Source organism: Carassius auratus, chromosome 3 (assembly GCF_003368295.1).
Source record: "Carassius auratus strain Wakin chromosome 3, ASM336829v1, whole genome shotgun sequence".
Lineage (NCBI taxonomy): Eukaryota > Metazoa > Chordata > Actinopteri > Cypriniformes > Cyprinidae > Carassius > Carassius auratus.
In genome coordinates this window covers 21,370,601-21,383,097 of record NC_039245.1, presented here as the reverse complement: position 1 = coordinate 21,383,097, position 12,497 = coordinate 21,370,601, and the positions used below count along the sequence as shown (strand labels likewise).

The 12,497-nt window shown below is 37.5% G+C and overlaps 1 protein-coding gene and 1 long non-coding RNA gene across 13 annotated transcripts in view; one reads left to right on the top strand and one right to left on the bottom strand.

The window, feature by feature from the left end:
* The window catches only part of LOC113050580 (nuclear factor 1 X-type-like), a 158,984-nt gene that overhangs the window by 112,353 nt on the left and 34,134 nt on the right, over positions 1 to 12,497 (top strand). The gene's annotated exons all lie outside the window — the stretch shown is intronic.
* LOC113050633 (uncharacterized) lies at positions 5,349 to 7,904 on the bottom strand. The gene is made up of 3 exons (XR_003276791.1): positions 7,648 to 7,904; positions 7,186 to 7,251; positions 5,349 to 6,277 (listed from the first exon to the last, which is right to left on the bottom strand). It is a non-coding gene; the product is annotated as an uncharacterized LOC113050633 (long non-coding RNA).

Below are 12,497 nucleotides of genomic sequence, written 5' to 3'. Positions count from 1 at the left end.
GTTGTGCATGTGTACTCTTCATCTACTCTTCTTACACATAATTTCATTGCATTCGTTGCATCACACAAGAATCGGACCCTCTATCTCCAGGTCAAGTTCCTGTCACTCATCTTGTTCTGCCGCTGGGAAGATGGATGTTCATACAGATGCTGAAGTTCTGAAGTTAAACTGAGAATGTCGTATTGGATCATTTCAGATGAGATCATTCTTGGAAAGTCACAAGGCCTGCAACAGAATCAACCTCTGCATCATTTCTCACCACAGTACCTCTTTGCGGTCTGGGCACATGTTACACTGAGATGCGAACCCACGACATGAAGCATGCAGGCTAACAACAAAAAAAAAATAGTTTGTAACTGTAGTTTTGTAAGTTGTAATTTAGTTTTCTTTTAGCATTGCTAACATGCACTTAGTTTCTTCCCAAGCATGTATAATCTGATGTTTCTGCCAACAGACAGACTAGTATTTTATTCTCATCGCAAGATACTTTGATCATGTGAATAATGCTAATTATTAAACATTTTGGCTAGTTTTATCATGTTTTCAGCTAGCAGTAAGTGTGTAGCACATTTAGCTCTGTCCCAGAATTCGATTTCACAAAATGTCAGTTTAGAAAAAAATCCAGAATTCCGCAGGTTTTCCCTCAAAATAAGTGCAGAAAAGTCAGCAGATTATAATGAACTATGTAGCTCCTGAGATTTTCTGGCCCGTCAGTTTTATTTAATTTCATTCATTCAGATCTCTGCTCACACACATGCACGTCTCTCTGCATCTTCATCTGTTTTTCTTTTTCTGTCTTGCTGTCGCATCCCTCCACCTACTTTTTCTCTCTCTCCATCACTTTCCCTCACGCCTCCTCTGCTTTTCCTGTTTTAGTCTCACCACCTTGTCCTCCCATCTCTCTCTCTCTCCAATCTCTGTCTTTCCAAAGCTGTTTTTCATAAAGCGTTGGCTGGAATGGCAGATCCAAGAGGCGTAGAGTGAAACACTAGACTCCGATGGAGCAGGAGCCAAACAGATGCAGACCCTCGTCTCAACATATACCTCTGTCTCTCTGTCTGTCTCTCTCTCTGTCTTTCTCCACCCTGTCAACATGCTCCCAAAGTTCCTCAGACTCTCCTCCGCCCAGGCGCTGAGAAACACTTTGTGCTTTTGTTAATCTAGCTGGTAAAATTGCTCGAGGTGTGTTTCTTCAGCGAGATGGGCTTGTTTATTTGTGCACTTCAGATTGAATTGGCTTTCCAGGCTGAGCTTCTTAAAGGGACAGTACACCCAAAATCAAATAAAACTTTTGCAGTAATGAAAGAAAATTGCAATTAAATATTTTTTTGCAGCCGTTGGGGTCAATCACACAGAACATTTTTGCTTTGAAAAACACGAGACGTGGGCAGTGGAATGGGGAAGAAAAACACAAGGCCTCGTTTTTGAACTTCCTTTAACTTGAGCTTCATGTTTTCAGAACCTCGTGTCATGTGCGGGATGTAGCAGAATGTGAGACGTGTACATAACGGTCAAACATGTCCATCTAGCACATATATACATAGAAAAACAATGAAAAGTAGCGCAGTGGAATGGAAAAACGCATATCCACTTTCTTTGTATAGATAAGAGCATTTGTTGCAAGATGAAGCGAGGTGTTTTGGAGGATGACGGTGATGGATCTTCTGGGTCTGTGGTGTTCTTCAGTTCCCACTTTTCCTCCTGTCGGATTCTGTTTCCTCTCAGCGAGTGTGTTGCCAGCACTCCTCATTCCTGCGAGACAGACGGAGAGATTTAACCTGCTGTTTATGAGCGGGATGAGTCTGACGCATGACCTCCTGACACGGGATCTGATTTAATATTCTCTTATCGCGGGGGTGCCGTCCTGATGAACGAGCTGAGAGCATTAACGTCTTATCTGCTCCAACAGGCCCAAAGACAGATGAGATACAGGCTTAACTCTGCACCCATACAGACCGGATTAGATTACAATAGTTCAGTTTCATAAGTGGATTGATAGATGATGGAAATCTATTAGCTCGAGGATCCATGGTGAGCCGCTAAAAGCTGAAACACGCACAAAACGGATCTCCTTAAATTACTTTAAGCCACTTGAGGGTGCAAAAATATGGTTTTTCTTGTTCCCGACCCATTTTGCTTCCATAATGTTTTTCTAAGTAAAATTGAATAATTAGTAAAGTTGGTTTATTTTATTTTGATAAAGGATCAAACTTTACATTAGAGTCACATGCTTAAGAAAGTAAACGACTCGTTTTCAGCCGAATTCTTGAGAGATGGAGGAAAATGTCCTGTTCTCACGTTCCTACATTCATGAAGAGGTCTGGCTGCTCTCGGCTCGTGTGTTTTTCTCACGGTGCCGCTAATCTTTCTGTGCTAGGATACAAGGAAACGTAACTAAAGGAAGTGAGTGTGTGTGCGGGCCTGGCTGAAACTTTAGGCTTTTAAAGAAAATAGAGAGTCTAGACGTGTTTATTTGCTCACCATATCAGATCATGAGATAATGCTTGGACACAACTGCAACATTTTTTTGAACGCAATCTGTTGCTTCTCCATTTTTAGTTCAGTTGTTGAAAAAACTTTTCACACTATATCGCCATCTGCAGGTGGGATGTCTCATCTCACTGAGATTCAAAGGCCTCCAATCACATCAAATAATTGATGTTTTAGATTTAGTAAACGTGTTATTTCAGCTTCAGAAACTGTATTAATTTAATAGTTTTTCATCTTAATTTTAGGTTTAGTATGATGAAAAAAAATGTGGTTTAAAAACTGGTTATAAGTCAATTTTATTAGTCTTTTATAAATTCTGGTTCATTAGCAAGAGTGTAAATTTATCCAATTGTCAGACAAATGCTATTCTCAATGCAAAACATGCTCAGAAATGTGTTTTAAAGACACTATCCTCCTAAAAACCTTTACTATAGTAGACGACTTGTTTTAATAGCTTGTTATGGAGTTAATTGTCTAATATCTTAGCTCTAGTTTAACTACAGTATCATCTATTTCATTTTTTCATACCACAGTCGGATGTATCCCATGTCTCTTTCTGCTATTCAGGCCCTCATTAGCTAAAATAGGCACATGCGTTCTTTAACAGCCGTTCCTTTATGTGTTTGTGTGTAGTTTTACAGCGCTCGTAAAACACCTCCACTCAGTTTGGAGTGATTATCTGAGCATTTAGCAGCCCAAATAAATCCACTCCGGTTCTCCAGCAAGGGTTTTCAGCTGCCGCAGTCATTTTGCTTTGGATTTCATGGCTTTAATTGTATAGTTGTGTAAGTTCACTGGGTTTTGGTTGTGTTGTTGTTCTCTGTTTGTTGTTGAGATGGCGCACTAGGATACATTTGAGAGAAATGTTATTTGAATGGTACTTCATAGTGTGTGCATGAAGAGGGACGACCTCACAGGAAAACCAGATGCACTTCCTGAAACAAAGAGAGAGTAGAGTCTCAGCATAAAGCCTGGTCCACTTTACATCTGATTCTGGCCAAGAAGTGTTCGTTTACACTGGAACAGAGCATCTGATTGACATGTGAAGTAACCAGCTACAGTGTGCGTTACTTAATGTGTGTGTCCAGTGTCTTTGCAGCAGAATTTACTGCATGTTTATTTGGTTTCTACTAGAGATGTTCCGATACCCTTTTTCTCTTCCCGATACCGATTCCGATACCTGGCTCAGGGTATCGGCCGATACCGAGTACTGATCCGATACCTGGGTGTATATCTGTATATACAGCTGTATATACTACTAGCCCTGTGTAAATTGCTAGAATTTTTTTATGGTGTGCTTCAGACAGATCCCTCAATAAAACATGAACAAATACATGGTGAACTACTGTATTTATTACAGTATTTTTATTATCTAACATGAATTTGACAGTATTATTTATTTTCTTATGCAAAAAAGAACTTCAAATGCAGCCAAAAATCTAACACCGCAAACTAAAAAAGGTATTTAAGTTTTACAATATAACTGTATAAAAAAACTGCAACAAATAAGTCTAGGAATATAAAAAAAGATCTATTAATCAGATAATCTCTAACAAGTAAAAAACAAGTAAAAAACAAGCAACCATCTAGGCATAATTATTATTATTATAGAGATGTATTATTATTACTGTAGGCTACAACAGTAGCTTTATATATTGTCAATTTACTCATGTAAACCAAACATTTATTTTAATGGGCTGCCATGAAGATCTTTGAGTGTCTGTGTTTATGATATGACAGTATTCTCAAATGAAACGGTAAATTCTCATGAAGTGACGGTTTATGCGTTCGTGTCCTCATGACACACAGCAGAGACTACAAAACAGCGAGCTCTCGCGCATCTGTGCCAGTCACCCACAGAGATGTAGATTTTGCGGGAGTAATATTTAAATAGTATTTTGCAGTTTAATATTCACAGACACTAGTATATATTCGGCTACTGTCTGGAGCCCTGCGTTTTGACTTACACGGAAGCGACTGAACGCAGTTGCCGGTACTGAATATACTCGAGAGTCTGTAACTACCGGTACTACAGAGACATACTGCTAACCACTGATCTATAATATAGTAGCGGCTTCACTGTGTTTTGGCAGTTTAGAATGTGATGAGTGATCCAGTCATATATAGATAAGGGCTGCTAACGCGTTTTCATTTCTTCTTCGCTGCTCTAAACAGGGGTTGCTTGTGGCAACACAGCACAACTTCCTGTGTTTTTTTTTTTTGCGGTCATAACTAGAGCTGCGTCCGAAATCGAATACTGCGTACTGGGTACTACATTTGAATTTGAACGTACTACTAGACCGTTAGAAAAGTACGTTCTATATAGTATGAATGTGGGTAGTATGAATGGATTTCGGACGTACTACATCCGCCATGTTGACATTGTCACGTGACATACGTCGTCACAACAGCGCGTAAATTTAAAGAGCCTCTACTGAGCGTACATCGGTGATGTCTTTCGTTTTTCTTACCGCTTTCGTCTGCGTTTTTACATCGTTTGAATTAACAATTCAAAGCAGGCGTCGGTCAGCTGTTCGCAGATCATGCCTTCGTTGACAGCTTGTAAATCCTTTACTAAATATAAATTTAGCTTTTAATTTTCTACCTCAGAATAACAGCAGCTACAGCTGTGAACAGATTGACAACCTGATTTTATGTAAGGATATAAAGTAATTTATTGTAATAAATAAATACAAATAAAATTACACAAAACGAACATAAATTAATAAACTTGAATGAATGCTTAGACAAATACACATACACACACACACACACACACAGATATATACACATAAATACAAATACATTATAGAAATATACACAGAAACACACATACACACATCACAATATATACATTAATACATACATAATATATACATTATAGACAATATACACACATATGTAAATACATATAGTTAAGATTTAGATATATCAGCAAAAAAATTTGTAACCTATTGAAATTTTATTCTAAAAAACAAAAACTACATATTAACAGACTGTGAACAGCGTCATACAGGCTGCTGTCACTGGCCTTCGACATCCAAGAGCTGCATAACATTGTGCACAGAATGAGCAGGTCAGGTCTGTCATGGGGATTTTGAGGAGGCTGATTGCCTTCTTCACCACAGATGACCTGGGGGCAGTGGAAGCAGTTTTCTTCTGGTAGCTGACACAATAGATGGCTGTCACATACAAATTGAAACTCCAGCAAGTGAAGCCCAATGTTATTTCAACAGGAAGCGGTTTCATTCTGTTCAGCTGCAGGTCACCACCATGGTAAGTACCTTGATATCTTTGTTGAGTATCCTGGGTCTGTGTATGATGCCAGGGTGCTGAAGAACACTGGAGGCCTATCCACCTGCAGGAAAACACATCCTGGGAGATGGTGGGTATCCTTGTTTGAGTGCACACATCTGCCTCATCACAGCAGACAGGGAGTCTGAACACAATCCTGCACAGCTTTGATTCAACACCAATGATGCTCATGCACAGAACATTGTTGAGAGAGCCTTCAGGATAATGCAGACCAGCTGTGCTCCATCTTCTTCTTCAAGGCCCTGGAAGTGAGTCCTGCCTTTGTGCAGATGTTGTTGCATGCTGTGCAGTGCTCCACCACCTCGGTCTTCTGAATGCGGACATTGCTGATCCAGAAGTTGTGGAAGATCATGACGATGATACACTGGAACCCCAAAACACAGAAGTCAGCACAGGAGAGCATGTGCGGGACAATCTGAGCACAGCTGTGTCACACCAGATGACCATGTGCAGCTCTTCAAGAGCAGATTACCTGTAGGACAGTTGAACAGGTTAAGACTCTGCAAATCACTTCATGTTCTCATAGTGCTATTGTTTAAGCTTGTGTAAGTTGTGTAAGTTAATTTTAAGACTGTCAAATCAAGATATACATATATTAGTTATTTAAGAAATATAAATACTATAAAAAAATCACATAAATATGTATAAATACACATGTAAGTATTTAAATTTAAACGTGTGTGTATTTATATATTCACATAAGTATATTACACTCATAACTGGGAATTCATATTACCGTTGAAAATGAAAATTTTACAATTTGAAAATCTAGAAACATATCACATAACATAGCATACCAACATATTTACAACAAGTTTAATTTTATAATATGTATTACTTTATCCCTGGGGTATATTTTAGATTTCCACTGTTTTCCACTCATTTTTGATTCCCAAATTTAAAGTCCTCATCTACAGTTACTGAAATGAAGCTGCTGAAGTTTATTTTCCTGACATTATTATAGAAACGTCTTAAGAAATTCCCTTTTGCTGTTGCTTTAAGCTCTATTATACTACTTTATGAAAATGTTAATGTGGTTTTGTCTGAAGCTTTAAAAAATAAATAAATAAATACATAAAGATAATAATTTGTATGGGTATTTCTCTAAAGTGTGGCACCCATTCTCAAGACAACATTCTTCAGATGTTACGATGTTGCCTGTATAAAAAAACAACTGGAAACTGCTACAAAATCAGTACACACAACTGCTTCAAAAGTTATTTGTTATTAAGTACTTTGCAACTGACAAAATAGCAACTGGAAATACCTGGAAATTCATATTGTAATAAAAAACAAAACAGCATAAATCAGTGCTTATCCTAACATAAATACATGTAAAGAGTGTGTGTAGTTAAGATTAATTTTAATTTATATACTTACTGAAATATGCTTTCCAGTGGATAGGGTTTAATCAGTGGATGAGAACAAGATTGTATTCATCAGTCTCTGTAAGATCAGAACAGGATTTACACATTACTGATGATTTATGATCAAACTGAGGCACCTATTAACAATAGTTTGCCTTGTAAGTTATCCAACAATTTTTTAAAATCAAAATATAAACACTAGTAAAATGTAATTTAACTCGTTTCAATTACTTAACATTTTGTAACTTTATATCATTAAATTACTTAACGAGCCGTCTGTATAAAGCAGCCTTAACAAGCTGAGGCACAGCCTCTCATCGATAATGATTATTAAACATATTTTTAAACTCAATTTACAAAATAGTCTCATCAGTTTACAATATGTAAAACTTTAACAAGTCAGTCGTTTACTTGGATTATGTTAAACAAGTACACTTTAACCACAATGAACAGCGTTAATCCATAAGGTACTTACACTTCAAAACAGCGGCGTCACGATTTGCCGTTATTTTCGAATATGAGTATGACGAGTCCTCTCCCGTGGCCTCATGGGATAGAGTAGTGTCCATCCTATGCATACTACGGAATTCGGCCGGAAGTAGTAGGCCATCCGGGTACATCTCGCATACTGTTTTTCGAATTCTAAGAATTCGGACATACTACTTGCTTCGCATACTGTTTTTCGCCTACTATATAGTATGGAAGTATGCGATTTCGGACGCAGCTTAGGTCTTTTTTAAGAAAATGGTATCGGATCGGTATATGGGTTCATGTACTCGCCGATGCCGATGCCAGAATTTGTTGTGGTATCGGAGATATTTCCGATACTAGTATCGGAATCGGAACAACTCTAGTTTCTACAGCACTCTTTAGACTGAATTAGCTTTATAAATGACAGGTGTTATATTTACTGTTGTTAACAATTTTAATTTTCTTATTTTATTAAGATGTTGTTTGGATGTGGCTTTTATGGAATGGATACTTTAAAATGAATTACATTTAAATTAATATAATCTAACTTTATTATATACACACAAATGCACATGAATGTGTTTGTGTGTGTGTGTGTGTGTGTGCGTGCACGCGTGTGTGTGTGTGTCTGCTACTTACTACTATATATATTACTTTTGTTTTGGTGTTATATTTGTTACAAAAAACAAATATAAAAAACTTAAATGTAAATGTATTTAAACTTATATATTTAAATTATTTAAATGACTTCAATTTAACTGTTGTATTTAATATTATCATTATATACACAAATATAATAATACAAAATTTTAAAATAAATGAATAAAAATTATAATAAAATTATGTAATCTTTTACCAATTTTCCTTCAAACAGCTAGGTTTTACCCATTTGTGAGCAATATTTTTATCCATTTAAAATGCAATAAAATGTAGTATTATCACTTTTTATTTTCTGTATTTTTATCATTACTGGTCAGAATAAGTGTTTAATTTTTACATAAATATATCCTGTTACGATAAATGAAGATTGAACATTATTTCACCCATATTTTGAGATTTTAACAAAGGTTATTTGAAGTAGACACTTTACTTGCACTTAATATGCTTTCTGTGTAAAATCAATTCTGTAAATTTAATCTGATGCAGACAGCGAAATAGGATTTCTCATTTTGACCCATGTATGTATAATTGTTTACTATGAATCCCACAATCCCCTGGGTGAGCCATATAAACCGAATTGAAGATGCAAACACATGAGGTCAGGGTGTGAATGCTGGACATTGTGGTTGTTGCCCCTCTCTCGCTCTTGTGTGGATGGATGACAACATCCCTGACTTTCTCTCTCTTTCTCAGTGTCTGTGATCTCAGCCAGCACATCTCTCTTTCACTCTTCCTTCTACACTCCCTCTACTCCACTTTCTTGGCAAGATCCTTCGTTCCCACAGCTCAGTCACGTCTCTATCTCTCCCTGTCTGTATCTCTCTCTCTCTTGGTTTCAATCTCTCTTTTTGGCAAAACCCGCCTCACATGATCCATGCATACACGCTCATATCATCCTCACATCTTTTATACTCTGATATACAAGCTGACTTGTTAGCATACTTCAGCCTGTAAACAGTCATCCCAGAACCCCATTATTTCACGTTGAGCCTGATTTGTAGTTTCTGAAATCCTTTTTCTGTGATTATGAATCTCTCAAATGGAAACAGTCGTCCAGACAAACTTACAAAGTTAACTTTTATTAATGGTGTGTGTTAAGGCGTTCAGATCTCTAACACTCAGTATGAACCCTAAGTAGAAATCTTTGATAAATAATTTGTTGTACAACAGACAAGAATCGTGTGTTTTGATGAATACAGGTCTGCTGTTGCTTTTATTTATTTTTAAACAATCGGATTTAAAATTTTCAGTTGATAAAATAAACAGAATAAAAAAGCCATATCAACTGAATAGCAACATGCTGAAAAAAAAAACCTCCCATTTCCTTCAGAAAGTTTTGTTTAGCAAAAAATGTATGATCAAATTTTAGATTTTGGAAATACAATATTGTTCAAATGTTTACATTTATTATCATTTTTTTCATTCAGCAAAAGATGCATTAAATTCATCAAAAGTTACAGTAAAGACATTTAATACACCATATAATTCACCTGGTTCAATGCGACGCAAGGCGCAGCACAAGTGTGTTTGCTAGTTTCAGTCCTGCGCCGTTCGCATTTTCCCGTCCAGCGCCACGTCATTTAATTAGCAAATGCATTTGCGCTCATTTTTGCGCCCAAGGGTGTGCTGGTCTAAAATACAGGTGTGTTCAGGAGCATTACTGTTGCAATACTATTTTAAGGAGCTGAAAATAGACTGTACCATAGACCAGCTCAAACCTGGTCTAAAGTTTTTTCTTTGTTATTTAAAAAGCGTACACACCAAAGTACTAGCGCTGAAAAATCAGCTTCACCTGAATGAATAGCGTTTTAAAAGATATTTAAAAAATAAGTTATTTTAAATTGTAATAACATTTCACAACATTTGTTTATACTGTATTTTTTTTATTTTACTGTGCTTTTTTAAACAGATGCAGCCTTGGGAAGCATAAGAGACTTAAAAAATGTGTGTGTGTGTGTGTGTGTGTGTGTATAACATAAAAACAAGCCTTGACAAGCTGTCAAACTCCAAAAATAATATTAAAGCACCATAAAAATTGTCTCTACAGCTCATAAATGTCAAAATTAAGTAAATTTTTATGGCTTAGAAGACTTAACAAAGAGTAAAACATATGTAGATGGCTTTTTATGGCGTCTGTCACCATTAACTTTCATTGTGTGAAAAAGTGCAGCTTGAACAGCTTGAATCCTTAATATATCTGCTCATAGACTGATCCACTGATAGACATGGCTTTCATCGCTCCCGTGTAAGCGTTCGGTGAAGAGCGTGAAGTGATTATCATTGTAGCCAATCACAGGCAGATCTGTTGAGCGCGTGAACACAATGGCCAATCAGCGCTGTTTGAGAATCCACACAACAGTGCTCACAGTGCTAGCATTTTACCTTCCTGAGGACAGCAAACCCTCTTTTCCGGAGTCCTTCACTCTCTGGTGGCTGCCGAGAGTCACTACACCCTTCCACACTCGGATTTGATCAGAATCACTATTGTGATGCTCTTTCCACCCCAAACACAAATACTGTACAGCATCCATAACTGTCAGCATTTCCATCAGTGTAAATACAGATGGAAGTTTTAGACTCCAGATTGTGGCGACAGTGCTGAAATCACAGAGCACAAACACCCACAGACAGATGTGTGACTTAACACAGAGTAAAACTCACGTGGATGACTTTTTACTTTCAGTGTGTGAAAAAGTGCAGCTGAAACTGGACTCAGTTTTGCATGGATAGTAAATGGATTAGATTACGATAAGGTGTGTGTGTGTGTGTGTGTGTGTGTGTGTGTTTGATGTGTGTTCACAGTAAATGTATAGATTAGACGTTGGCCGTTATCCTCTGAGAGCGACAGACTGCGTCTATCCCTGCCAGCTGCTTGGTTACATATCTCTAATCAGACGAGAAGAGGACAGAACATGAAAGAGATGGGCAGCACGCCAACTTCCTCTCTTTTTCTTTTTTTTCCCCTATCGAGTTTTTCATTTCTCAGCCATACTGTGTGTCCACGTTTCTTTTGCGTTAAAGCTGCTGTGGCGAATGTCTCTATTCCCCCTCCCCGCTCTGCCATCTTTCTGTGCTGTGCCGGGTGTGAAGTTGGCACGGAGCGGGCACAGACGGGCACACAGATGGGCAGTGGACGATGCAGGGCAGATCCCTACACACCTGCTCCTCTTTGGCATGACCCAGGCCAGACAAACTCACACAAAAACACACACAAACACACACACATTCACACACACATGCGTAAACAGAAAACATAGAGATTCTCCATTTGTGTGCCTTAAAGGGAAAGTTCACTCAAAAATAAAACTCTGTGATCATTTACTCACTTATCATTTGCTGCCTTAAATTAAGTTGAATCAAAATGGCTTTACACGTCATTTCAACTTAAAATATGAGTTGAGTTGAATCTCGTATCACTTGAAAAATGAAGCTGAAATTGGATAAATTATTTTGGTTAATTTAAATTAATGGGAAAACATATGCTGTCATGACTTATTTATCATATATATATATATATATATATATATATATATATATATATATATATATATATATATATTAGGGGTGTAACGATACGCGTATTCGTATTGAACCGTTCGGTACGACGCTTTCGGTTCGGTACGCGGTACGCATTATGTATACCGAACGGTTCGTTGGAGTAATTAATTATATTTGAAAAAAAAAAAAAAAGAGAGAGAAAGAAATATAATGATATGCGTTCAACAAGGTAGCCCAATAACCCAAACAACGTAACAGGCAACGCCCCTGACACTCCCGAAGAAGAAAAAAACACCATCTTATATGTTTATGTTAGGCTACTCAGCAGGCGCTCGCTCACTCAGTACACGCTGAAGGCTCGTTGCAAAATAGCCAATGCGTTTAACAGACTAGAAATGAGAAGATCCTCCAATAACCAACAGGTCTGGTGTTTGGGTGCACTTTGGATTCCCTTTAAGCTATAATGGTGATGGCAAGAGAGTGGTGGATAAATAAACAACGGTATGTCGCATCTTCAACATGACAGGGTACACCAGCGGGATTACAAAAAAAACAAAAAAAAAAAACTGCGGGAATATCTGGGATATATGCGTCAGTACTATCTGGGAAAAGACGAAAAAAAGGAGAAACATGCACGCAGCAAACTATCCCTGCAGCATTTAGACACTATAGCTTACAGGGAATCCAACCCAAACA